The sequence below is a fragment of the Lepisosteus platostomus genome, chromosome 15 (genome assembly GCF_059453375.1).
Source record: "Lepisosteus platostomus isolate fLepPlt1 chromosome 15, fLepPlt1.hap1, whole genome shotgun sequence".
Taxonomy (NCBI): Eukaryota; Metazoa; Chordata; class Actinopteri; order Semionotiformes; family Lepisosteidae; genus Lepisosteus; species Lepisosteus platostomus.
Genome location: NC_142625.1, coordinates 7375819 through 7403142, shown reverse-complemented (window position 1 = coordinate 7403142; position 27324 = coordinate 7375819). Strand labels below are relative to the sequence as shown.

General features: G+C 51.4%; 7 non-coding genes and 1 pseudogene across 7 annotated transcripts; all 8 read left to right on the top strand.

The window, feature by feature from the left end:
• The first annotated feature begins 5609 nt into the window (after nt 1-5609).
• LOC148647863 (U2 spliceosomal RNA) lies at nt 5610-5799 on the top strand. The gene has a single exon (XR_015926855.1). It is a non-coding gene; the product is annotated as a U2 spliceosomal RNA (small nuclear RNA).
• An 847-nt stretch (nt 5800-6646) lies between these two features.
• LOC148647862 (U2 spliceosomal RNA) lies at nt 6647-6837 on the top strand. Its single transcript, XR_015927431.1, has one exon. It is a non-coding gene; the product is annotated as a U2 spliceosomal RNA (small nuclear RNA).
• An 847-nt stretch (nt 6838-7684) lies between these two features.
• On the top strand, nt 7685-7875 carry LOC148647861 (U2 spliceosomal RNA). The gene has a single exon (XR_015927430.1). It is a non-coding gene; the product is annotated as a U2 spliceosomal RNA (small nuclear RNA).
• An 847-nt stretch (nt 7876-8722) lies between these two features.
• LOC148647860 (U2 spliceosomal RNA) lies at nt 8723-8913 on the top strand. The gene has a single exon (XR_015927429.1). It is a non-coding gene; the product is annotated as a U2 spliceosomal RNA (small nuclear RNA).
• Nucleotides 8914-15240: 6327 nt separating this feature from the next.
• On the top strand, nt 15241-15438 carry LOC148647859 (U2 spliceosomal RNA). Its single transcript, XR_015927078.1, has one exon. It is a non-coding gene; the product is annotated as a U2 spliceosomal RNA (small nuclear RNA).
• An 847-nt stretch (nt 15439-16285) lies between these two features.
• On the top strand, nt 16286-16476 carry LOC148647858 (U2 spliceosomal RNA). The gene has a single exon (XR_015927428.1). It is a non-coding gene; the product is annotated as a U2 spliceosomal RNA (small nuclear RNA).
• Nucleotides 16477-19134: 2658 nt separating this feature from the next.
• LOC148647857 (U2 spliceosomal RNA) lies at nt 19135-19336 on the top strand (annotated as a pseudogene).
• A 6270-nt stretch (nt 19337-25606) lies between these two features.
• On the top strand, nt 25607-25802 carry LOC148647856 (U2 spliceosomal RNA). Its single transcript, XR_015927018.1, has one exon. It is a non-coding gene; the product is annotated as a U2 spliceosomal RNA (small nuclear RNA).
• The last annotated feature ends 1522 nt before the right edge of the window (nt 25803-27324 follow it).

Below are 27324 nucleotides of genomic sequence, written 5' to 3'. Positions count from 1 at the left end.
AGGGCCCCCGCCCGGGACTGGCAGGAAGGCAGGCGGGCAGGCAAGAGAGAGGGGGAGCAGAGTCCCGCGGCAGGCCTCTGGCTGCAGGGAGGCCGGCAGCTGCGCGGGTCCCGGGCTCCAGAGGAGTCGGCCTGCGCCACTGTGCGCCAGCGGAACGCCCGCGCGTCGGTCCGCGCCTTTGTGGGCATCGCTTCTCGGCCTTTTGGCCAAGATCTGAGGATACGTGGCTTGACCGCGGTCTGACGGCTTGCCAGAAGTACGGGAAGGGCGGCGGCGGCGGCGGAGCGGTGGACGGTTGCTGGGGAGAGGACTTGGAGGGAAGGAGACGCTACCGGTGGAGGAGTCCAGTCTTTGGAGGAACATCAGCGGGGAACACCATCGAGCCACCACTGGAATCGCTCTGGGTTGAGCCCAGGGGGTGAAGGTGGGGCTCCCAGATGACATCTACAACCGGTAGGATGGCGTCGGGGATGGCGACCGGACCTTCATTGTCCCGTGAGGGACAAATGAAGGACACGGTGCGCTTTGTCTTGAAAGAGGAAGGAGATAGAGAAGGTTGGATGGTCAGGAGTGTCTTCGAGAAGGCCATTTTGGGCAAGATCTTGGGCGTGAAGAAGGAGAACGTGTTATGCCTGCAGGATTTTTACTGGAAAGGCACATACGATATTACTCTGCATTCTAGTAATCTTTGCGACGAGTTTTGGGCCAAGACTCAAAGTTTAAAAGATCAGGCACCTCTTGATAAGTTTCATATTGAGCCACTATTTGCAAGAGAATTACGCACTCTGACTGTGCATTTGTTCAACCCTCGTGTGCTTGAGGAGGACATTATGACTTTTTTGAGGCGGTTTGTTGACGTACAGGGGGCAGGCAGGAAGATAATCGACGCCGAAGGATACTGGACAGGGAAAAGATCATATGCAGTGCGCCTGAGGTCTAAACCCGGGGCAGAAGGGGGACTGTTACATCCGCCCGCCTTCTTCTCCATTGGGGCAAACCGTGGTTCCATGTATTATCCCGGTCAACCATTAACGTGTCGGAACTGTGGCGGGCACGGACATTTTCAGACTGAATGCAGAGAAGTAGCATGTAGGAGGTGCGGAAAGATGGGCCACCTGGCGAAGGATTGTAATAGCGCCCTAATGTGTAATCTTTGTGGGGCTACAGGGCATGTATTTAAAGACTGTCCAAAAAGAGCCAGAAGTTTTGCTAATATAGTCAAAGAGAAAAACTTACCTGCCAAGGATACAGGTGGTGGTGCGGCGGAGGCCTGGCGACGGTCTGGGGGACCCCAAGAGGGAGAAAGACCTGTGGGAAAGGAGCAGATGATTAGACCAGCCGTAAGAGCAACGAGAGATGATGACCCATCAACATCCCACGGAGCAGGTGAATCACGCATCCCGGAAGAAAACGGCAGAACAGTGGCTGAAGGACAAGCGGAACAGGAGGGCTGGACAATAATGCAGACTCGGAGGAAAAGATTGACTGGGAGGGGTTTGGGGGGAGTACAATTGTGTCAAGAAAATAGGTACAGTGCTCTTGTAGATCTTGATGAGGGGGAGGGGTGTAGTAATGTTACGAGAAGGTTGCCTGGTGGGGGGGCGGACGAAGGTGAGGGTGTGATGAGTGAGGATGGAGATGGTAGTGAGAGTGATTGTGGTGTGTCTGGTGTTGTGGCTGGGAAAGCTAACAAAGACAGGACCAAAAACATACAAGACAAAGGAAAGGGTAGAAAGAAAAAGAAGGTGTCCCAGAGGCCAAAGATTCCTGAGCCCACAGGGGACGCTCAGAAACGTGAAAGACCAGTCTCTAGTGAGGACAGTGATTTTATTGAAGGGAAAAGAAGCAAGGAGGAGGAGATGGCCTGGCTTATTGATTTCGACTCATCCCTTCAAACTGTTAATGTTCAAGGTGAGGCAGTTGGCGGTTTAGCTAAGGAAGGGGACAAGGGGGAGGAGAAGGGTTTAGAAGGGGATAAGGTTAATGAGGGGGAGGGAGATGAGGGAGGAGGGGAGGGGGAGGAGCTATCCAGATCTTTCGTAGAAGAGACAAGTTTAGAGACACATTCCCTGGAAGGATTAAGTATTTCTTCTTTCATTAATATGAGTCCAATTAGTTCTGTAGAAGGTCAAACTCCAGAACCAGTTTTTGAGGCAGAAGGTTTTGGTGAGGTAGATACCTTAAACAGCCCAAATGGATAATTTATCTGTATGCACCATAAATGTAAGAGGTCTGAGAGGGCACAGCAAGAGGATTGCTGTCTTCGATTTCCTCAAGGGTTTAAAGGCAGATTTTTACTTCTTACAGGAAGCCCATGTGAAAAGTGATGAGGATAGTAAGAGATTTACCAAAGAATGGGGGGAAGGTTTCTCAAAATGGAGCATAGGAGGAGTACACTCCGCAGGAGTGGGTATTCTTATTAGTAATAGTTTTTTTAAACTAACGAATCATTTTGTGGTAAGGCCCGGAAGAATACTTGTAGTAGATGGCCAGTTAGGGAAGGAAAAACTAAGACTAATTAATGTATATGCCCCAGCGCAAAAAAGGTTGAGAAGAGATTTCTTTCAGGAGTTAGAGCCCTGGTTTATGACAAACAAAAGAATTATTTTAGGGGGAGATCTTAATGAAGATTTGGATGGGTGTAAGACGAAAGGAGCCAAGCAGCTCCTCTCTCTTTTTGAAAATTACGACTTGAAAGATAGCGCAAAGCAGATCGACGGTGGAAGAGGGCGTCCCACGTGGAGTAATAGCCAAGGTAAGGAAAAAAGGCTAGATTACATCTTGCTATCTCCATATTTTAAAGTGAGTGCTTTGAAGATCATACCAGCATGTTTCTCGGACCATGATGTGGTTAAAGTAGAGCTGGATGGTGGAAAGATTAGTTTTGGGCCGGGGTTTTGGAAATTAAACACAGAAATTCTGGTGGAAGAGGAGTATAAAAACTTAATAGAGACAAATTGGAAAAAATGGGAAGCCAGGAAATGCTTGTTTGAATCAGCAATAAGATGGTGGGAGAATACAAAAAAGAGGATAAAGAGCATATCAATCCGATATTGCAGGAAAAGGAGGAATAAGGAAAAGGAGGAGTTTGTTAAATTACAACAAAGATTGAATGATTTGTATGAAAGGAAGAATGGTGGCGTGCATGTGGAGAGAGTGGAAATTTTAAAAGCTAAAAACGATTTGAAGTGCTTGTATAAGGAAAAAGCGAAAAGGTTTTTGTTTAAATCAAAGTGTGATGTCTTAGAGATGGGGGAGGGTAACTCCTCAGCCTTATTTAGAGCAATAAGGAAAGACCAAAAGAAGATGAACTTTGATGGTGTACGGGGGAATGATGGGAGTGTCACTGAGGACCCACTGGAGATGGTAAGGGAGGCTACCAGTTATTACAAAGATCTCTTCAAGAAAGACTTAATAGTGGGGAACACTGAAGGGTTTTTAAATAAGCTTCAATTAAGAATAGGAGAAGGAAGTAGAGAGGGTTTAGAAAAGGAATTAACTTTAGAAGAGGTAGAGCAGGCTTTATTTAGCTTGAATAAAAAAAAAGTGCCAGGAATTGATGGACTCCCAAAAGAATTTTACGAGACCTTTTGGCCTTTAATTAAGTATGCTCTCTTTGATGTTTATAAGGAAATTCTTGAAGGGGGACAATTGGGTGTAACCATGAGGACCGGGGTATTGTCCTTGTTGTACAAGAAAGGGGATAAAACTTGCCTTGGAAACTGGAGGCCGGTCCAGTTGTTAACAATGGACTATAAGGTTTTAGCGAAGGTCCTTTGTATGAGACTAAGGAATGTATTAGCTGAGGTTATTAGAGATGACCAGACATGTGGAGTTAAGGGACGAACTTTAATTTGGAATTTGTTCTTGATTAGAGACACTATAAGCTGGGTGGAAAAGAGACACCTACCGCTTATTTTACTAAGTCTGGATCAAGAAAAAGCGTTTGATCGGGTAGATCACAACTTTTTGTGGCAGGTTTTAGAACGGTTTGGGTTTGGAGGGAAGTTTATTGGATGGCTAAGACAATTGTACACAAATGTTGGAACCCGAGTCAATATCAATGGATTTATAGGGGAGTTGATTGCTTTAGAGAAAGGAGTCAGGCAGGGGTGTCCGCTGTCACCTCTGTTATATGTACTGTGTTTAGAACCTCTGTTAGAAGCAATCCGGTCAAATATGGAGATAACAGGGATTACAATTCCTGGTAGCAGGGGTCAACAAGCCAAAGTCGCTGCTTACGCAGACGATTTAGTTTTGCTGTTAGATTCAGACAGAGGGGTACTGAGGGCACTGGAGGTCTGTGATCTTTTTGGGCAAGCATCAGGTTCAAAACTCAACATAAAGAAAAGTAAAATAAAATATTTTGGTATTTGGGAACATAGGACAGAAACTCAAGGAGGGCTAACATTAGAGTCGGGACCTATTAAGGTATTAGGGGTAAGTTTTGACACACAGGGATCGGCGCATTTGAATTGGAGTATAAAACTGAAACTCTTAAAAAGGAAATTAGGTCTGTGGAAAAGTATACATTTGTCTCATATGAGTAAGATTGTAGTTGTTAAGACGGACATTCTTTCGAACCTGATTTTTTTAGCATATGTTTTTCCGTTGCCTCCGACATTCAGAAAAGAGCTGGTTAGAATGGTTTTTAACTTTATTTGGAACAATAAATATGAATATATTAAAAGGGTTGACATGTATAGGCCAGTGGAAGAGGGAGGGAGAGATGTACCTAACATCCCCCTTAAATTGGATGTTTTCTTTGTGACGAGTTTATGCAAAGCATTGCATTTTGAGTTTGCACACAAGAGTCAATATTTTGTAATACTTTGGTTTAATTGGGTCATGCCACATTTGAGAGCTGTGTCAAATTTAACCCCAAAAGCAGAAGATTTACCTTGGCATTATGAACATGCCAGAACATGGCTTAAACAACACCCAGAAGGGAAAGAGATGCCGGAGTGTTTACAGCACAAAGCACTGTATAAGAAAATAAATACAAGATCTGACAGTGCAGTAGTGGGGAAAAAAAGGGAGCACTGGGTGAGGGTTCAACCACAAGGTTTGGAGGGACAGTACAAAGACCTTAACTGGTTGGGGGTCTGGAATCGCCTCCCAGTGAGGGAGGTAATGTACAAAAGAAAGTTAACCAGGACAAAGCATTGTCCATATGTAAACTGTGGGAAGCTCGAAACGATAAGACATGTGTTTTGGGAGTGTATGGTGGCTAGACGAGTGTGGGGGGAGTGTAAATGTATGTTATTAAGCATTTTTTCTAATTTTGTGTTGTCTTATGAGAAAATAATGAATGCCTGGAAGGGAACGGAAAAGAAGATGACAACAGATTGGGTTTTGTGGATGGTTATAAGTGTGATAAAGCATTTTATTTGGAATGCAAGATGTGCCCAGGTTAAAGGGGATGTGAAAAGAAGAGATAGAGAAATCATTTGGGGAGTACGTCATGAACTCAAAAGAAGAATGAAAAGAGACATACTGAGATGGAAATTCCATGCGGCGAAAGACAAATGGAAGGGACTATTTCTGTGTTTTCCTGAGTTAAACACGTCTTGATTGTGGATTTGTGAATGGTATGGCCTGAATTATGAGTCAGTTTTGTATTTTCATAATAAAAAACAAAAAAAATCTGTTCTTATCAGTTTAATATCTGATACGTCCCCCATCGGGGGACCACATATTAAACGGATTTTTGGAACAGGGAGCTGGATCAGGAGCTTGCTCCGTCCTCTCCACGCATCGGCCCGGTATTGCAGCGCCTCCGGGAGCGGTGCACCACCTTCTCTCAGCGGTGAAAAGACAGACGTAGGTAGCTAGGTAGCTAGCTAGCTAGCGAGCGAGCGAGCAAGCAAGCGAAGTGGACTGGAGCTCCTTCTTCTCGGGTCTCGTCCCTCGTCCCCCATCTGTGTGTCTCTGTGTTCTGTCTCTCTCTCGCCCTCTCGGTTCCCGTGCTCCCTCTGTGCGCTTTCCCGCGTCTCGACTCTCTGGGCAAGCAGGCCGGCCCCCTTTTCGGCTCCCGTGCGTTTTCCCTCCAAAAAACTTAGGTTTTTCAGCCTTTTCCCAGGGAGGCAGGCGTGGCTTGCTTGCTTGCTTGCTTGCTTGCTTGCTTGCTTGCGTGCGTGTCCGTCCCCGTCCCTGCAGGCGGGCCCCTTTCGACAGCTGGGCGTTTTCCCTCCAAAAAACTTAGTATATCCACCTTTTCTTTCTTTTTTTTCGGCAGGCAGGCAGGCAGGCGTGTGTGCGCGCGCGTCCCCGTCCCTCCCTCCCTCCCGAGAGAGAGCTGCCCCTTGCCTCTGCCCGCAGGTGCTGGCGCTCGGCTTTGGCTTGCAGCCGGTTGGGCGCAGCTGCTGCCGGTGGGAGGGGCCTAAGCTAAGGAGGCCGGGCGGCTGGCGCCCCCTGCGGCTGCGGTCGTTGTCGGGCCGTTGACAGAAGATCAAAGAGCAGGGCCCCCGCCCGGGACTGGCAGGAAGGCAGGCGGGCAGGCAAGAGAGAGGGGGAGCAGAGTCCCGCGGCAGGCCTCTGGCTGCAGGGAGGCCGGCAGCTGCGCGGGTCCCGGGCTCCAGAGGAGTCGGCCTGCGCCACTGTGCGCCAGCGGAACGCCCGCGCGTCGGTCCGCGCCTTTGTGGGCATCGCTTCTCGGCCTTTTGGCTAAGATCAAGTGTAGTATCTGTTCTTATCAGTTTAATATCTGATACGTCCCCCATCGGGGGACCACATATTAAACGGATTTTTGGAACAGGGAGCTGGATCAGGAGCTTGCTCCGTCCTCTCCACGCATCGGCCCGGTATTGCAGCGCCTCCGGGAGCGGTGCACCACCTTCTCTCAGCGGTGAAAAGACAGACGTAGGTAGCTAGGTAGCTAGCTAGCTAGCGAGCGAGCGAGCAAGCAAGCGAAGTGGACTGGAGCTCCTTCTTCTCGGGTCTCGTCCCTCGTCCCCCATCTGTGTGTCTCTGTGTTCTGTCTCTCTCTCGCCCTCTCGGTTCCCGTGCTCCCTCTGTGCGCTTTCCCGCGTCTCGACTCTCTGGGCAAGCAGGCCGGCCCCCTTTTCGGCTCCCGTGCGTTTTCCCTCCAAAAAACTTAGGTTTTTCAGCCTTTTCCCAGGGAGGCAGGCGTGGCTTGCTTGCTTGCTTGCTTGCTTGCTTGCTTGCTTGCGTGCGTGTCCGTCCCCGTCCCTGCAGGCGGGCCCCTTTCGACAGCTGGGCGTTTTCCCTCCAAAAAACTTAGTATATCCACCTTTTCTTTCTTTTTTTTCGGCAGGCAGGCAGGCAGGCGTGTGTGCGCGCGCGTCCCCGTCCCTCCCTCCCTCCCGAGAGAGAGCTGCCCCTTGCCTCTGCCCGCAGGTGCTGGCGCTCGGCTTTGGCTTGCAGCCGGTTGGGCGCAGCTGCTGCCGGTGGGAGGGGCCTAAGCTAAGGAGGCCGGGCGGCTGGCGCCCCCTGCGGCTGCGGTCGTTGTCGGGCCGTTGACAGAAGATCAAAGAGCAGGGCCCCCGCCCGGGACTGGCAGGAAGGCAGGCGGGCAGGCAAGAGAGAGGGGGAGCAGAGTCCCGCGGCAGGCCTCTGGCTGCAGGGAGGCCGGCAGCTGCGCGGGTCCCGGGCTCCAGAGGAGTCGGCCTGCGCCACTGTGCGCCAGCGGAACGCCCGCGCGTCGGTCCGCGCCTTTGTGGGCATCGCTTCTCGGCCTTTTGGCTAAGATCAAGTGTAGTATCTGTTCTTATCAGTTTAATATCTGATACGTCCCCCATCGGGGGACCACATATTAAACGGATTTTTGGAACAGGGAGCTGGATCAGGAGCTTGCTCCGTCCTCTCCACGCATCGGCCCGGTATTGCAGCGCCTCCGGGAGCGGTGCACCACCTTCTCTCAGCGGTGAAAAGACAGACGTAGGTAGCTAGGTAGCTAGCTAGCTAGCGAGCGAGCGAGCAAGCAAGCGAAGTGGACTGGAGCTCCTTCTTCTCGGGTCTCGTCCCTCGTCCCCCATCTGTGTGTCTCTGTGTTCTGTCTCTCTCTCGCCCTCTCGGTTCCCGTGCTCCCTCTGTGCGCTTTCCCGCGTCTCGACTCTCTGGGCAAGCAGGCCGGCCCCCTTTTCGGCTCCCGTGCGTTTTCCCTCCAAAAAACTTAGGTTTTTCAGCCTTTTCCCAGGGAGGCAGGCGTGGCTTGCTTGCTTGCTTGCTTGCTTGCTTGCTTGCTTGCGTGCGTGTCCGTCCCCGTCCCTGCAGGCGGGCCCCTTTCGACAGCTGGGCGTTTTCCCTCCAAAAAACTTAGTATATCCACCTTTTCTTTCTTTTTTTTCGGCAGGCAGGCAGGCAGGCGTGTGTGCGCGCGCGTCCCCGTCCCTCCCTCCCTCCCGAGAGAGAGCTGCCCCTTGCCTCTGCCCGCAGGTGCTGGCGCTCGGCTTTGGCTTGCAGCCGGTTGGGCGCAGCTGCTGCCGGTGGGAGGGGCCTAAGCTAAGGAGGCCGGGCGGCTGGCGCCCCCTGCGGCTGCGGTCGTTGTCGGGCCGTTGACAGAAGATCAAAGAGCAGGGCCCCCGCCCGGGACTGGCAGGAAGGCAGGCGGGCAGGCAAGAGAGAGGGGGAGCAGAGTCCCGCGGCAGGCCTCTGGCTGCAGGGAGGCCGGCAGCTGCGCGGGTCCCGGGCTCCAGAGGAGTCGGCCTGCGCCACTGTGCGCCAGCGGAACGCCCGCGCGTCGGTCCGCGCCTTTGTGGGCATCGCTTCTCGGCCTTTTGGCTAAGATCAAGTGTAGTATCTGTTCTTATCAGTTTAATATCTGATACGTCCCCCATCGGGGGACCACATATTAAACGGATTTTTGGAACAGGGAGCTGGATCAGGAGCTTGCTCCGTCCTCTCCACGCATCGGCCCGGTATTGCAGCGCCTCCGGGAGCGGTGCACCACCTTCTCTCAGCGGTGAAAAGACAGACGTAGGTAGCTAGGTAGCTAGCTAGCTAGCGAGCGAGCGAGCAAGCAAGCGAAGTGGACTGGAGCTCCTTCTTCTCGGGTCTCGTCCCTCGTCCCCCATCTGTGTGTCTCTGTGTTCTGTCTCTCTCTCGCCCTCTCGGTTCCCGTGCTCCCTCTGTGCGCTTTCCCGCGTCTCGACTCTCTGGGCAAGCAGGCCGGCCCCCTTTTCGGCTCCCGTGCGTTTTCCCTCCAAAAAACTTAGGTTTTTCAGCCTTTTCCCAGGGAGGCAGGCGTGGCTTGCTTGCTTGCTTGCTTGCTTGCTTGCTTGCTTGCGTGCGTGTCCGTCCCCGTCCCTGCAGGCGGGCCCCTTTCGACAGCTGGGCGTTTTCCCTCCAAAAAACTTAGTATATCCACCTTTTCTTTCTTTTTTTTCGGCAGGCAGGCAGGCAGGCGTGTGTGCGCGCGCGTCCCCGTCCCTCCCTCCCTCCCGAGAGAGAGCTGCCCCTTGCCTCTGCCCGCAGGTGCTGGCGCTCGGCTTTGGCTTGCAGCCGGTTGGGCGCAGCTGCTGCCGGTGGGAGGGGCCTAAGCTAAGGAGGCCGGGCGGCTGGCGCCCCCTGCGGCTGCGGTCGTTGTCGGGCCGTTGACAGAAGATCAAAGAGCAGGGCCCCCGCCCGGGACTGGCAGGAAGGCAGGCGGGCAGGCAAGAGAGAGGGGGAGCAGAGTCCCGCGGCAGGCCTCTGGCTGCAGGGAGGCCGGCAGCTGCGCGGGTCCCGGGCTCCAGAGGAGTCGGCCTGCGCCACTGTGCGCCAGCGGAACGCCCGCGCGTCGGTCCGCGCCTTTGTGGGCATCGCTTCTCGGCCTTTTGGCTGCGATTCCAGTACGTGGCAGGCCCGCGGCTGGAGGAACAGTCAAGAGAGAGGAGGGATCGGCGCCAGGGGTTTTTTCCCGGATTTCCTTTTTTGGCGGAGCTTTCCGGCCAGGTTTTTTTTGCTGCAATGGAAGGAGCTGCAAGACTGCGTGAGGGAAGATTTCGGTATGCTGTGCGGTTCGTGCTGCGGGACGGTGGAGCGAAGAGGGATTTGGACTCCCGGGATGTCTTCGAGGAAGAGGTTATGCAGACTGCTCTACAGTTGCGACCCGAGGACGTCTATTGTTTGCAGGACTTCCCGGGTAAGAAGACCTTTGACTTATCGCTTATTTCTGAGGATTTAGTTCGGAGGGTTTGGAGCACGGCTAATGGAAAACAGAATGTGAAGCCTTTTTCTGACTACATTATCGAACCTCTGTTTGCCCGGGAGTTGAAGACCTTAACTGTAGCCATGTTTAACCCATATATGCCAGAGGAGGATATCGTTTGTTATCTGAAGCGTTTTGTGGACATACAAGGCGTGGGAGAGAGGATAATTGACAGGAAGAAGTACTGGACAGGGAAATGGCGCTACAGGGTGAGGTTTCGGACTGATGTTAAGGCTCCCGATGGCCTTTTGCACCCCCCAGCATCCTTTCAGTTAGGCTCTAACAGAGGGTATTGTTATTACTACGGACAGCCCGCTGTGTGTCGGCGTTGTGGACAGCCGGGCCATAATGTGGTCGACTGCCGTGAGGTGGTGTGCCGGAACTGCGAGGGTGTGGGGCACTTGGCTGCGCAATGCACTGCAGGCGTTAAATGTAATCTGTGTGGGGGTGTGGGGCACATGTTCAGGGATTGCACCCAGAGGACGAAGAGTTTCGCAGCAGTAGTGCGGGACGCAGGTTCAGCTTCACGTGCTCCTGAAGCTAGTCGTCAAGGAGTTTTGGAGGAGGCGGGTAGCATGGAGACGGAGGCTTGTGCAGGGGCTGGAAGGGGGGAGGCTCAGACAGAGGTGGTTGCTGAAACATCGCTAGAGTCTGAACTTACCTTAAGTGGAGTGCAAGACGTAGAGGCAGGAGGCCCGGTTGGGCTGGAAGTGATGAAGGCGGCGGTTGGGGGAATCAGCTGGGCTGAGAAGGTGGACGAAGCGGAGACAGAGCAGGTTTTGACAAAGCACAAGGCGAAAAGGAAGAATTTGGAGCCGGAAGAGGTCTCGAGCAGGAAGGCAGGGCGGAGTACAGAAGAGATGGAACTGGAATCGGAGCCGGATAGTTCAGCGCCCGTTGGTGCGGTTATACGCAAAGAGCTTATGATCGCCATGCCTAATTTCCAGGATGTGCTGGCGGCGTCTTCCTGTTCTCCAGGGCCGGTGCTGAGCGTGGACGAAGCGCCTGTAAGTGTGCAAGAGGGAGATTGCAGCTTGGTGGGTAAAACGCCTGAGGAAGTTTGGGTTGAAGCAGGACTACCTTCCAAGTTTGTGAGACTTTGTAGGTGGGACATGGAAACGGACTCGGTGACATGGCCCGAATTTTTCGACGGGTCTGTCTTCGAGAAGACCGGAATAAGATTGAAGCCGGTGGGTGTTTGGGGTGAACTGTCAACATTCCACGTCTACGCTGAAAACAATGGGGAAGTGCGAAGGAAGAGGTATCAACTGGAAGATTTGCTGAGGGAGTGGATAGAAGCCATTGAGAAGGACGAATTCAATTTCGAACAGAAAAGGGTTAAGAAACGGGACATGTTGCGGGCAAAGTTGGTGGTGCCGAGGGAGTTTTTGAATTTATGTAAATTAGTGCATGGGACCGTCGTGTTTCCTTCTGAGATGGGGGGAATTGTTGAGATGTTGCGAAGGTATAAGAATGTGAGAGTGGAACCAGAAAAGTCGAGGGAGAGATTGAGTGGCTTACTGGTGTGTGGTGCGGATGAGAGAGATATTAGAGAAGTGTATTTGCGGTTCTCTTGTCTAGTGCGAAAGTGGGCTCAGAAAGGTTTTTGCTGAAATCTCTATGGCGAAAGTTCTTTCAATCAATGTAAGGGGGTTGCGAGATAGGGCAAAGAGGATGTCAGTTTTTAGTTTCTTGAAGTCTCAGGATTTCACGGTGTGCTTTCTGCAGGAAGTGCATCTAAAGGACAGTAGAGACGTGGCATCCTTTGCAAACGAATGGGTCAAGGGCCCTTCTAGATGGAGTGTGGGCGGAGTCCATTCTTCGGGGGTTGGGGTCTTGTTTGGGACTCATGAGTTGGTGGTGGAAGGGTGTGAGGTGGGCGTGGCCGGTAGGCTAATGAGCGTGGATGTATGTATGGGTGAGTGTAGTTTTCGGTTTTTAGGTGTGTACGCTCCTGCTGTCGCCTCACAAAGAACCACTTTTCTTGCAAACTTGGCCCCTTTTTGTCTGACTAATAGGAAGGTGATCATAGGTGGCGATTTTAATCTCGACTTGGCAGATAAGGATCACCCTGACGTTAGGTTCATACACAGAATGTTGGGGCAGTATGGTTTGGTGGACTGTGTCGCTAGAGCCACAAAAGGGAAGACGGGCCCCACTTGGAGAAATTCGAGGGGGCAGTCCAGGAGGTTGGACTATGTCTTTTCCTCCCGGGGGCTGGTGGTAGAGAGTGCATCTATCTCACCCTTTTGGCATTCTGACCACGACCTGGTAAGGGTCGAAATAGCTGGCTCAGGCTCCAAGTTTGGAAAGGGGTGTTGGAGGTTGAACACCGAGGTTTTAGAAGAGGCAGCTTATAGAACCTTGATAAAACGGGAATTGGAGAAGTTGTGGGTGGAGAGGAGTGAGCAGTCTTCTCTGTTAAGATGGTGGGATATGGTCAAAAGACGGATCCAACGGGTCACTAGGGCCTATTGCACGGAGAGGCAGGTGCAGGAAAAGAAGGAGGGGCGATTGCTACAGGAGCGCCTGACTTTATTATATGAGAACTGTAATAAAGGTATGGCCGTGGACTTTGAGGACATCAATAGGCAAAAGGAGCAGTTGAGGAGCTTTTACGAAACCAGGGCTCGGAGATACCTGTTTAAAGCTCACATAGACAATCTGCAGTTTAAAGAAACATGCTCCTCCTTTCAATTCCGGAGTATGAAGGAAAGGCAGTGTAAGAGAGTGGTGGAAGGGTTGCGGGATGGACAGGGCAAAATAGTGACTGATAAGGATGGTATGTTGCGTGTTGCAACGGACTTTTATCAGGAGCTGTTTTCAAAGCAGGAAACGGAAGTCGCAGCCGTGGAGCATGTTTTAAGGTCGGTGGCGTCTGCGCTCACGGATGAGGAACGGGCAGGCTTGGAAGGGGCCTTTACAGTAAGAGAACTGGCAGTAGCAATGCGTGGCCTGAAAAAGGGTAAGGTGCCTGGTATGGACGGCTTGCCTGTAGAATTTTATTCTGTCTTTTGGGAAGAGTTGAAAGACATCTTGCTTTTAGTCTTAAATGAGGCCCTGGAAGTAGGTTACCTGGGAACCTCTATGAGGACGGGCCTATTAATACTTCTGTATAAAAAGGGAGAGGCTACGGACTTGAGAAACTGGAGACCCTTGACATTGCTGTGCGCCGATTATAAGATTCTGGCGAAGGCTTTGGTGAACAGGCTGAAACAGGTGCTCCCAGCAGTTGTGGGAAAAGAACAGACCTGTGGGGTCCGAGGGCGGAGGATTAGCTGGCCCCTGCAACTGGTGAGGGATGTTATTGCCTGGTCGGGGCAGAGAGATGTCCCTTTTATGCTAGTCAGCCTCGATTTGGAAAAGGCTTTTGACAGGGTGTCTCGCGGTTTTTTATGGCGGGTAATGGACCGTATGGGGTTCGGTCCTCGTTTTATTGGTTGGGTCCGGCTTTTGTATAGGGAGGTGGGGAGCAAAATTTTGCTCAACGGGCACGTCGGAGGTATGGTGTGGCAGGATGCGGGAGTGAGACAGGGGTGCCCTCTCTCTCCACTGCTTTTTGTGTTGTATATCGAGGCCTATGCCCGGTTGGTGTGTGCTGACCCAAAAATAGAGGGTGTCTTGGTGCCTGGGAGTGGTGGGGAGAGGGCTAGAATTGCCCTATATGCTGATGATGTCACTCTATTCATGGCTTCCGATGTGGACCTGCAGGGGGCGCTAAACCATCTGGTGGTTTTTGCCAAGGCCTCCGGGGCCAAATTGAACAGAGGGAAGAGCCACATTAAATTCTTTGGCAGGTGGAGAGATCGACAGGATGGAGTGGGGGGACTACAAGTGTGCAGGGGCCCCTTGAAAATCTTGGGTGTGCATTTTAAAGAGGGAGACGCGGCCAGTTATAACTGGCTCGAGAGGCTGGAGAAGGCACGGTTACGTTTGGGGAGCTGGAAGAATAAGGGGCTGACTTACGTGGGGAAGGCCCTTATCATTAAGATCGAGGTGCTGGCGCTCTTAGGGTACTTGGCCTCAGTTTACCCCATGCCTTTGAGGCTCAACCGATATTTGACGAGGGAGGTTTTCTGGTTTATGTGGGGCAAAAAATACGAATACATCGGGCGTGTGGACATGTGTCGACCTATTGAGGAGGGAGGAAGGGGGGTTCCATCTTTGCCCACTAAATTGTCCTGTTTTTTTGTTTCCTCATTGTGTGCAGCCTCGAAGAAGCCTGTGGAACATGTGGGGGTGTATTTTGTTCGGTTTTGGTTGGCGGGAAGGTTGAGGGGGGTTTTTGAGTGGGACAACAAGGCGCCCCATGGAGAGGACATGCCCTGGCACTATCGTCAGGCCTACCGGTGGATCGGCAAGTATGCGCAGGGGCTGGAAAGCAGGGTGTTGTCCGACCACAGGGCCTTGTACGGGACGGTGATGGCCAGCAGCACAGTGGACCTGGTCGGGGGGCTGCCCAAGGACGTGTGGATCAGGATTCAGCCCAGAGGCTTACAGCACGACCTGATGGATCTGAACTGGTTCATCGCATGGCGGCGGCTCCCTGTGCGAGAGGTCTTGCATCGCCACAAACTGACTTTGCAGATGCACTGTCCGAGGGCGACGTGTAACCATTTGGAGTCCATTCGCCATGTTTTTTGGGACTGTGTGTATGCGGGGAGAGTGTGGGCAAAATGCAGCTTATTGTTTGGTATGATTGCTCTGAATTTTGCACTTACTTTGAATGTGGTTTTATACGGTTTAAAGACAGACGTGTATCCCCGGGAGACGATCTGGGTATTGTGGGTGCTCATGAGTCATGTGAAACTGGAACTGTGGAAGGCGAGGACTGGCCTGGTCAAAAATGGGGTTCAATTAAGTGTGACGGGGTTGTATAATCGACTGTTGTACCGAGTGAAATGTGAAATCATCTTAGACATCCGTAAAAGAGGACTCCACGCCGCAAAAGAAAGGTGGAAGGGGTTACTGGTACATTGTATGTCTTGATTTGGTTAACTGTGATTTTGTTTTGTTTCTTTGGTACCGTTGTTTTTGCTTTGTGTTGCATTGTTGCCATTAGTTCTTCCTTTCTGTAGATAGTTTGTGACTTTGTTATTTTTGTAATAAAAAAAAAAAAAAAAAAAAAAAAAAAATCTGTTCTTATCAGTTTAATATCTGATACGTCCCCCATCGGGGGACCACATATTAAACGGATTTTTGGAACAGGGAGCTGGATCAGGAGCTTGCTCCGTCCTCTCCACGCATCGGCCCGGTATTGCAGCGCCTCCGGGAGCGGTGCACCACCTTCTCTCAGCGGTGAAAAGACAGACGTAGGTAGCTAGGTAGCTAGCTAGCTAGCGAGCGAGCGAGCAAGCAAGCGAAGTGGACTGGAGCTCCTTCTTCTCGGGTCTCGTCCCTCGTCCCCCATCTGTGTGTCTCTGTGTTCTGTCTCTCTCTCGCCCTCTCGGTTCCCGTGCTCCCTCTGTGCGCTTTCCCGCGTCTCGACTCTCTGGGCAAGCAGGCCGGCCCCCTTTTCGGCTCCCGTGCGTTTTCCCTCCAAAAAACTTAGGTTTTTCAGCCTTTTCCCAGGGAGGCAGGCGTGGCTTGCTTGCTTGCTTGCTTGCTTGCTTGCTTGCTTGCGTGCGTGTCCGTCCCCGTCCCTGCAGGCGGGCCCCTTTCGACAGCTGGGCGTTTTCCCTCCAAAAAACTTAGTATATCCACCTTTTCTTTCTTTTTTTTCGGCAGGCAGGCAGGCAGGCGTGTGTGCGCGCGCGTCCCCGTCCCTCCCTCCCTCCCGAGAGAGAGCTGCCCCTTGCCTCTGCCCGCAGGTGCTGGCGCTCGGCTTTGGCTTGCAGCCGGTTGGGCGCAGCTGCTGCCGGTGGGAGGGGCCTAAGCTAAGGAGGCCGGGCGGCTGGCGCCCCCTGCGGCTGCGGTCGTTGTCGGGCCGTTGACAGAAGATCAAAGAGCAGGGCCCCCGCCCGGGACTGGCAGGAAGGCAGGCGGGCAGGCAAGAGAGAGGGGGAGCAGAGTCCCGCGGCAGGCCTCTGGCTGCAGGGAGGCCGGCAGCTGCGCGGGTCCCGGGCTCCAGAGGAGTCGGCCTGCGCCACTGTGCGCCAGCGGAACGCCCGCGCGTCGGTCCGCGCCTTTGTGGGCATCGCTTCTCGGCCTTTTGGCTAAGATCAAGTGTAGTATCTGTTCTTATCAGTTTAATATCTGATACGTCCCCCATCGGGGGACCACATATTAAACGGATTTTTGGAACAGGGAGCTGGATCAGGAGCTTGCTCCGTCCTCTCCACGCATCGGCCCGGTATTGCAGCGCCTCCGGGAGCGGTGCACCACCTTCTCTCAGCGGTGAAAAGACAGACGTAGGTAGCTAGGTAGCTAGCTAGCTAGCGAGCGAGCGAGCAAGCAAGCGAAGTGGACTGGAGCTCCTTCTTCTCGGGTCTCGTCCCTCGTCCCCCATCTGTGTGTCTCTGTGTTCTGTCTCTCTCTCGCCCTCTCGGTTCCCGTGCTCCCTCTGTGCGCTTTCCCGCGTCTCGACTCTCTGGGCAAGCAGGCCGGCCCCCTTTTCGGCTCCCGTGCGTTTTCCCTCCAAAAAACTTAGGTTTTTCAGCCTTTTCCCAGGGAGGCAGGCGTGGCTTGCTTGCTTGCTTGCTTGCTTGCTTGCTTGCTTGCGTGCGTGTCCGTCCCCGTCCCTGCAGGCGGGCCCCTTTCGACAGCTGGGCGTTTTCCCTCCAAAAAACTTAGTATATCCACCTTTTCTTTCTTTTTTTTCGGCAGGCAGGCAGGCAGGCGTGTGTGCGCGCGCGTCCCCGTCCCTCCCTCCCTCCCGAGAGAGAGCTGCCCCTTGCCTCTGCCCGCAGGTGCTGGCGCTCGGCTTTGGCTTGCAGCCGGTTGGGCGCAGCTGCTGCCGGTGGGAGGGGCCTAAGCTAAGGAGGCCGGGCGGCTGGCGCCCCCTGCGGCTGCGGTCGTTGTCGGGCCGTTGACAGAAGATCAAAGAGCAGGGCCCCCGCCCGGGACTGGCAGGAAGGCAGGCGGGCAGGCAAGAGAGAGGGGGAGCAGAGTCCCGCGGCAGGCCTCTGGCTGCAGGGAGGCCGGCAGCTGCGCGGGTCCCGGGCTCCAGAGGAGTCGGCCTGCGCCACTGTGCGCCAGCGGAACGCCCGCGCGTCGGTCCGCGCCTTTGTGGGCATCGCTTCTCGGCCTTTTGGCTAAGATCAAGGTTTAAGCCGGCAAGCCCGCAATTCCGAGATCTTGGTCAGAGGGTCGGGAAGGCGAGGGACGGATGGAATGGACGGAATGATGGAGTAACCGGAAGGGCTGGAACGTGGATGCTGGAGTCGGGAGAGCGGTGCTGTTGGAGACGTGGAGGATTTGCCGTGCTGTGGACGAGACCAGAGGACGTCAGGATTGTTTGGAGAGATCGGAAGTGGGCTGAGGATGGCGTTTGTTGCGATGGCCGGGTTCCCTTGGGCGAGGAAGGAGTGGAGGAAGAACTCCCTGCGTTTCTCGCTTCGGAGCCGGGAAGGACTGGAAAACTGGACAAGGGATAAGTTCAAGTTGTTTTTGACTAGTTTCTTTGATTTACGGTTTTCGGATATGATGTGTTTACAGGATTTCGGCAAACGGGGAGTGTTTGAATTGACTTTGGCGTCGGGGGATCTTTGTTTGGATTTGTGGAAGACGGTACAAGAAAGGAAGGGGGAGGCTCCGCTGAGCCTTTTTCATGTGGAGCCGATGTTTGCGGGACAATTGCTTCGGATGACGGTATGGGTATCGGATCCGTTTGTTACAGAGGAGGAAATTGCTTCCTTCTTGCAGCGATATGTGTTTTTGCAAGGTGAAGGAAAGAAGGATTTGGACAATGATGGAGTGTGGGATGGGAAATGGGTGTTTTGGGTGAGACTGTATATGGATATAGTAGGTGGAGGGGAGGTGATTCACCCTCCTGCGTTTTTTGGAAACGAATCACGAAGGGGGTACCTGGTTTATCCGGGACAGCCCCTAACATGTAGAAGGTGTGGGGATAGAGGTCATTATGCTGTGCAATGTACAACAGTGTTATGCAGTTGGTGTCAGTCGCGGGATCATGTGACAAGAGATTGTGTGCGGTGTCATTCTTGTGGGAAGATTGGTTTTGGTTATAAGCATTGTCAAAAAGTTGAGATGAAGGAACGGAAGGGGGAAGGGAAAAGGGTCAGTTGTGTCACTGTGAACAGAAGAAGTGTGGAGAGTGTACGGGCGAGTGACATAGATGGAGACAGTGATAGGGGTGTGGAGAGTGCACGGGGGAGTGATATAGATGAAGACAGTGATAGGTGTGTGGAGAGTGTACGGGCGAGTGATATAGATGAAGACAGTGAAAGGTCTGTGGATGAATCAGTGAGTGTGGAGAAGTTGGAGAGTGTGAGTGAACAACAGATTAGTATAATGCAAGAGGTAGCTGAGAAGAAGAGGGAGGTTATGGTTAAGGCGGAAGGTGGGAAGAATGAGGAAGGGTGGTTAAGGGTAAGGAAGAAGAGGAGGGTACGGAAAAAAGAATGGGGGGAATCTGACATTGAAAAAAGGGTAACAGCAAGTGTTTTACGGATTAATAAAATGGGGTTTGATAGTTTTGAGAAGGGGTTTGGAAGTTGAGTTGGGAGGGAACTGTTTAGCATAAGGGGCAGGACAGTGTAAATAGGATGATTTGTGATTATGGTGTTTGTTTTATTTTTGATTATGATTAATTTGTGTGAAGAAATGATGTGAAACAGGTGGAAATATGAATCTGTGTTGAAAGTTGAATGTAATTTGAGTTGAAGTATTTCTGTTTTGAACTGGATGGTTATTGATGGAAGGTTTATGTTTTCTGGGTGTGGAGGGCCTGGTTTTTTTTTTTTTTTTTTTTGCATAAGGGGTGGGAATATGGAAATGGGCAGGTTGATGTGCGTTTAGTGTAATTTGTTAAGTGATTTTCAAGTTTGGGTTGTGAGGTTAAATGGGTATTGGTTTTGTTGTATTTTGCATTTTTGTAATAAAAAAAAAAAAAAAAAAAAAAAAAAAAAAAAATCTGTTCTTATCAGTTTAATATCTGATACGTCCCCCATCGGGGGACCACATATTAAACGGATTTTTGGAACAGGGAGCTGGATCAGGAGCTTGCTCCGTCCTCTCCACGCATCGGCCCGGTATTGCAGCGCCTCCGGGAGCGGTGCACCACCTTCTCTCAGCGGTGAAAAGACAGACGTAGGTAGCTAGGTAGCTAGCTAGCTAGCGAGCGAGCGAGCAAGCAAGCGAAGTGGACTGGAGCTCCTTCTTCTCGGGTCTCGTCCCTCGTCCCCCATCTGTGTGTCTCTGTGTTCTGTCTCTCTCTCGCCCTCTCGGTTCCCGTGCTCCCTCTGTGCGCTTTCCCGCGTCTCGACTCTCTGGGCAAGCAGGCCGGCCCCCTTTTCGGCTCCCGTGCGTTTTCCCTCCAAAAAACTTAGGTTTTTCAGCCTTTTCCCAGGGAGGCAGGCGTGGCTTGCTTGCTTGCTTGCTTGCTTGCTTGCTTGCTTGCGTGCGTGTCCGTCCCCGTCCCTGCAGGCGGGCCCCTTTCGACAGCTGGGCGTTTTCCCTCCAAAAAACTTAGTATATCCACCTTTTCTTTCTTTTTTTTCGGCAGGCAGGCAGGCAGGCGTGTGTGCGCGCGCGTCCCCGTCCCTCCCTCCCTCCCGAGAGAGAGCTGCCCCTTGCCTCTGCCCGCAGGTGCTGGCGCTCGGCTTTGGCTTGCAGCCGGTTGGGCGCAGCTGCTGCCGGTGGGAGGGGCCTAAGCTAAGGAGGCCGGGCGGCTGGCGCCCCCTGCGGCTGCGGTCGTTGTCGGGCCGTTGACAGAAGATCAAAGAGCAGGGCCCCCGCCCGGGACTGGCAGGAAGGCAGGCGGGCAGGCAAGAGAGAGGGGGAGCAGAGTCCCGCGGCAGGCCTCTGGCTGCAGGGAGGCCGGCAGCTGCGCGGGTCCCGGGCTCCAGAGGAGTCGGCCTGCGCCACTGTGCGCCAGCGGAACGCCCGCGCGTCGGTCCGCGCCTTTGTGGGCATCGCTTCTCGGCCTTTTGGCCAAGATCTGAGGATACGTGGCTTGACCGCGGTCTGACGGCTTGCCAGAAGTACGGGAAGGGCGGCGGCGGCGGCGGAGCGGTGGACGGTTGCTGGGGAGAGGACTTGGAGGGAAGGAGACGCTACCGGTGGAGGAGTCCAGTCTTTGGAGGAACATCAGCGGGGAACACCATCGAGCCACCACTGGAATCGCTCTGGGTTGAGCCCAGGGGGTGAAGGTGGGGCTCCCAGATGACATCTACAACCGGTAGGATGGCGTCGGGGATGGCGACCGGACCTTCATTGTCCCGTGAGGGACAAATGAAGGACACGGTGCGCTTTGTCTTGAAAGAGGAAGGAGATAGAGAAGGTTGGATGGTCAGGAGTGTCTTCGAGAAGGCCATTTTGGGCAAGATCTTGGGCGTGAAGAAGGAGAACGTGTTATGCCTGCAGGATTTTTACTGGAAAGGCACATACGATATTACTCTGCATTCTAGTAATCTTTGCGACGAGTTTTGGGCCAAGACTCAAAGTTTAAAAGATCAGGCACCTCTTGATAAGTTTCATATTGAGCCACTATTTGCAAGAGAATTACGCACTCTGACTGTGCATTTGTTCAACCCTCGTGTGCTTGAGGAGGACATTATGACTTTTTTGAGGCGGTTTGTTGACGTACAGGGGGCAGGCAGGAAGATAATCGACGCCGAAGGATACTGGACAGGGAAAAGATCATATGCAGTGCGCCTGAGGTCTAAACCCGGGGCAGAAGGGGGACTGTTACATCCGCCCGCCTTCTTCTCCATTGGGGCAAACCGTGGTTCCATGTATTATCCCGGTCAACCATTAACGTGTCGGAACTGTGGCGGGCACGGACATTTTCAGACTGAATGCAGAGAAGTAGCATGTAGGAGGTGCGGAAAGATGGGCCACCTGGCGAAGGATTGTAATAGCGCCCTAATGTGTAATCTTTGTGGGGCTACAGGGCATGTATTTAAAGACTGTCCAAAAAGAGCCAGAAGTTTTGCTAATATAGTCAAAGAGAAAAACTTACCTGCCAAGGATACAGGTGGTGGTGCGGCGGAGGCCTGGCGACGGTCTGGGGGACCCCAAGAGGGAGAAAGACCTGTGGGAAAGGAGCAGATGATTAGACCAGCCGTAAGAGCAACGAGAGATGATGACCCATCAACATCCCACGGAGCAGGTGAATCACGCATCCCGGAAGAAAACGGCAGAACAGTGGCTGAAGGACAAGCGGAACAGGAGGGCTGGACAATAATGCAGACTCGGAGGAAAAGATTGACTGGGAGGGGTTTGGGGGGAGTACAATTGTGTCAAGAAAATAGGTACAGTGCTCTTGTAGATCTTGATGAGGGGGAGGGGTGTAGTAATGTTACGAGAAGGTTGCCTGGTGGGGGGGCGGACGAAGGTGAGGGTGTGATGAGTGAGGATGGAGATGGTAGTGAGAGTGATTGTGGTGTGTCTGGTGTTGTGGCTGGGAAAGCTAACAAAGACAGGACCAAAAACATACAAGACAAAGGAAAGGGTAGAAAGAAAAAGAAGGTGTCCCAGAGGCCAAAGATTCCTGAGCCCACAGGGGACGCTCAGAAACGTGAAAGACCAGTCTCTAGTGAGGACAGTGATTTTATTGAAGGGAAAAGAAGCAAGGAGGAGGAGATGGCCTGGCTTATTGATTTCGACTCATCCCTTCAAACTGTTAATGTTCAAGGTGAGGCAGTTGGCGGTTTAGCTAAGGAAGGGGACAAGGGGGAGGAGAAGGGTTTAGAAGGGGATAAGGTTAATGAGGGGGAGGGAGATGAGGGAGGAGGGGAGGGGGAGGAGCTATCCAGATCTTTCGTAGAAGAGACAAGTTTAGAGACACATTCCCTGGAAGGATTAAGTATTTCTTCTTTCATTAATATGAGTCCAATTAGTTCTGTAGAAGGTCAAACTCCAGAACCAGTTTTTGAGGCAGAAGGTTTTGGTGAGGTAGATACCTTAAACAGCCCAAATGGATAATTTATCTGTATGCACCATAAATGTAAGAGGTCTGAGAGGGCACAGCAAGAGGATTGCTGTCTTCGATTTCCTCAAGGGTTTAAAGGCAGATTTTTACTTCTTACAGGAAGCCCATGTGAAAAGTGATGAGGATAGTAAGAGATTTACCAAAGAATGGGGGGAAGGTTTCTCAAAATGGAGCATAGGAGGAGTACACTCCGCAGGAGTGGGTATTCTTATTAGTAATAGTTTTTTTAAACTAACGAATCATTTTGTGGTAAGGCCCGGAAGAATACTTGTAGTAGATGGCCAGTTAGGGAAGGAAAAACTAAGACTAATTAATGTATATGCCCCAGCGCAAAAAAGGTTGAGAAGAGATTTCTTTCAGGAGTTAGAGCCCTGGTTTATGACAAACAAAAGAATTATTTTAGGGGGAGATCTTAATGAAGATTTGGATGGGTGTAAGACGAAAGGAGCCAAGCAGCTCCTCTCTCTTTTTGAAAATTACGACTTGAAAGATAGCGCAAAGCAGATCGACGGTGGAAGAGGGCGTCCCACGTGGAGTAATAGCCAAGGTAAGGAAAAAAGGCTAGATTACATCTTGCTATCTCCATATTTTAAAGTGAGTGCTTTGAAGATCATACCAGCATGTTTCTCGGACCATGATGTGGTTAAAGTAGAGCTGGATGGTGGAAAGATTAGTTTTGGGCCGGGGTTTTGGAAATTAAACACAGAAATTCTGGTGGAAGAGGAGTATAAAAACTTAATAGAGACAAATTGGAAAAAATGGGAAGCCAGGAAATGCTTGTTTGAATCAGCAATAAGATGGTGGGAGAATACAAAAAAGAGGATAAAGAGCATATCAATCCGATATTGCAGGAAAAGGAGGAATAAGGAAAAGGAGGAGTTTGTTAAATTACAACAAAGATTGAATGATTTGTATGAAAGGAAGAATGGTGGCGTGCATGTGGAGAGAGTGGAAATTTTAAAAGCTAAAAACGATTTGAAGTGCTTGTATAAGGAAAAAGCGAAAAGGTTTTTGTTTAAATCAAAGTGTGATGTCTTAGAGATGGGGGAGGGTAACTCCTCAGCCTTATTTAGAGCAATAAGGAAAGACCAAAAGAAGATGAACTTTGATGGTGTACGGGGGAATGATGGGAGTGTCACTGAGGACCCACTGGAGATGGTAAGGGAGGCTACCAGTTATTACAAAGATCTCTTCAAGAAAGACTTAATAGTGGGGAACACTGAAGGGTTTTTAAATAAGCTTCAATTAAGAATAGGAGAAGGAAGTAGAGAGGGTTTAGAAAAGGAATTAACTTTAGAAGAGGTAGAGCAGGCTTTATTTAGCTTGAATAAAAAAAAAGTGCCAGGAATTGATGGACTCCCAAAAGAATTTTACGAGACCTTTTGGCCTTTAATTAAGTATGCTCTCTTTGATGTTTATAAGGAAATTCTTGAAGGGGGACAATTGGGTGTAACCATGAGGACCGGGGTATTGTCCTTGTTGTACAAGAAAGGGGATAAAACTTGCCTTGGAAACTGGAGGCCGGTCCAGTTGTTAACAATGGACTATAAGGTTTTAGCGAAGGTCCTTTGTATGAGACTAAGGAATGTATTAGCTGAGGTTATTAGAGATGACCAGACATGTGGAGTTAAGGGACGAACTTTAATTTGGAATTTGTTCTTGATTAGAGACACTATAAGCTGGGTGGAAAAGAGACACCTACCGCTTATTTTACTAAGTCTGGATCAAGAAAAAGCGTTTGATCGGGTAGATCACAACTTTTTGTGGCAGGTTTTAGAACGGTTTGGGTTTGGAGGGAAGTTTATTGGATGGCTAAGACAATTGTACACAAATGTTGGAACCCGAGTCAATATCAATGGATTTATAGGGGAGTTGATTGCTTTAGAGAAAGGAGTCAGGCAGGGGTGTCCGCTGTCACCTCTGTTATATGTACTGTGTTTAGAACCTCTGTTAGAAGCAATCCGGTCAAATATGGAGATAACAGGGATTACAATTCCTGGTAGCAGGGGTCAACAAGCCAAAGTCGCTGCTTACGCAGACGATTTAGTTTTGCTGTTAGATTCAGACAGAGGGGTACTGAGGGCACTGGAGGTCTGTGATCTTTTTGGGCAAGCATCAGGTTCAAAACTCAACATAAAGAAAAGTAAAATAAAATATTTTGGTATTTGGGAACATAGGACAGAAACTCAAGGAGGGCTAACATTAGAGTCGGGACCTATTAAGGTATTAGGGGTAAGTTTTGACACACAGGGATCGGCGCATTTGAATTGGAGTATAAAACTGAAACTCTTAAAAAGGAAATTAGGTCTGTGGAAAAGTATACATTTGTCTCATATGAGTAAGATTGTAGTTGTTAAGACGGACATTCTTTCGAACCTGATTTTTTTAGCATATGTTTTTCCGTTGCCTCCGACATTCAGAAAAGAGCTGGTTAGAATGGTTTTTAACTTTATTTGGAACAATAAATATGAATATATTAAAAGGGTTGACATGTATAGGCCAGTGGAAGAGGGAGGGAGAGATGTACCTAACATCCCCCTTAAATTGGATGTTTTCTTTGTGACGAGTTTATGCAAAGCATTGCATTTTGAGTTTGCACACAAGAGTCAATATTTTGTAATACTTTGGTTTAATTGGGTCATGCCACATTTGAGAGCTGTGTCAAATTTAACCCCAAAAGCAGAAGATTTACCTTGGCATTATGAACATGCCAGAACATGGCTTAAACAACACCCAGAAGGGAAAGAGATGCCGGAGTGTTTACAGCACAAAGCACTGTATAAGAAAATAAATACAAGATCTGACAGTGCAGTAGTGGGGAAAAAAAGGGAGCACTGGGTGAGGGTTCAACCACAAGGTTTGGAGGGACAGTACAAAGACCTTAACTGGTTGGGGGTCTGGAATCGCCTCCCAGTGAGGGAGGTAATGTACAAAAGAAAGTTAACCAGGACAAAGCATTGTCCATATGTAAACTGTGGGAAGCTCGAAACGATAAGACATGTGTTTTGGGAGTGTATGGTGGCTAGACGAGTGTGGGGGGAGTGTAAATGTATGTTATTAAGCATTTTTTCTAATTTTGTGTTGTCTTATGAGAAAATAATGAATGCCTGGAAGGGAACGGAAAAGAAGATGACAACAGATTGGGTTTTGTGGATGGTTATAAGTGTGATAAAGCATTTTATTTGGAATGCAAGATGTGCCCAGGTTAAAGGGGATGTGAAAAGAAGAGATAGAGAAATCATTTGGGGAGTACGTCATGAACTCAAAAGAAGAATGAAAAGAGACATACTGAGATGGAAATTCCATGCGGCGAAAGACAAATGGAAGGGACTATTTCTGTGTTTTCCTGAGTTAAACACGTCTTGATTGTGGATTTGTGAATGGTATGGCCTGAATTATGAGTCAGTTTTGTATTTTCATAATAAAAAACAAAAAAAAAAAAAATCTGTTCTTATCAGTTTAATATCTGATACGTCCCCCATCGGGGGACCACATATTAAACGGATTTTTGGAACAGGGAGCTGGATCAGGAGCTTGCTCCGTCCTCTCCACGCATCGGCCCGGTATTGCAGCGCCTCCGGGAGCGGTGCACCACCTTCTCTCAGCGGTGAAAAGACAGACGTAGGTAGCTAGGTAGCTAGCTAGCTAGCGAGCGAGCGAGCAAGCAAGCGAAGTGGACTGGAGCTCCTTCTTCTCGGGTCTCGTCCCTCGTCCCCCATCTGTGTGTCTCTGTGTTCTGTCTCTCTCTCGCCCTCTCGGTTCCCGTGCTCCCTCTGTGCGCTTTCCCGCGTCTCGACTCTCTGGGCAAGCAGGCCGGCCCCCTTTTCGGCTCCCGTGCGTTTTCCCTCCAAAAAACTTAGGTTTTTCAGCCTTTTCCCAGGGAGGCAGGCGTGGCTTGCTTGCTTGCTTGCTTGCTTGCTTGCTTGCTTGCGTGCGTGTCCGTCCCCGTCCCTGCAGGCGGGCCCCTTTCGACAGCTGGGCGTTTTCCCTCCAAAAAACTTAGTATATCCACCTTTTCTTTCTTTTTTTTCGGCAGGCAGGCAGGCAGGCGTGTGTGCGCGCGCGTCCCCGTCCCTCCCTCCCTCCCGAGAGAGAGCTGCCCCTTGCCTCTGCCCGCAGGTGCTGGCGCTCGGCTTTGGCTTGCAGCCGGTTGGGCGCAGCTGCTGCCGGTGGGAGGGGCCTAAGCTAAGGAGGCCGGGCGGCTGGCGCCCCCTGCGGCTGCGGTCGTTGTCGGGCCGTTGACAGAAGATCAAAGAGCAGGGCCCCCGCCCGGGACTGGCAGGAAGGCAGGCGGGCAGGCAAGAGAGAGGGGGAGCAGAGTCCCGCGGCAGGCCTCTGGCTGCAGGGAGGCCGGCAGCTGCGCGGGTCCCGGGCTCCAGAGGAGTCGGCCTGCGCCACTGTGCGCCAGCGGAACGCCCGCGCGTCGGTCCGCGCCTTTGTGGGCATCGCTTCTCGGCCTTTTGGCCAAGATCTAAAGATACGTGGCATGACCGCGGTCTGAGGACTTGACAAAAGGCGAAGACAACGAAGGCGAAGAGGAGAAGGAGAAGACAGCGGACAACGGAACCAGACCAGACGGGCGGAACCTTACCATCAGAAGACCGAAGCAGAAGTCCACCAAGGTCACCACGGGTAGTCGCCCTGGGTTGAGCCCAGGGGGCGAAGTGGGGCCTCCAAGATGACAGCGGTCGAAGGTGGTGAGTGGGCCCGCGGTTCGGCGGCTGTGCACCCTCTGTCCCGTGAGGGGCAGATGCGGTGCACAGTGCGTTTTGTTGTGAAGGAGGCAGAGAAGAAGAAGGAATGGATGAACCGTGAGCGGTTTGAAAGAGTAGTCCTGATGAAGGCTCTAGGGATTAAATTGAAGGACATTGATTGTCTACAAGATTTCCCAGTCAGAGGGATATACGACCTGTCGCTTGCATCGGATGAACTTTGTGAGAAAGCCTGGGAAAAGGTGTGTGAAGGAAGAGATGTGGAACCGCTTAATGATTTCTTGATAGAGCCTTTGTTTGCCAGGGAGCTCAGGACTCTGACAATTCACCTATTTAATCATCGGGTCCCAGAAAGAGACGTAATCACCTTTTTATCCAGATTTGTGGACGTGCAGGGAGAAGGTCAA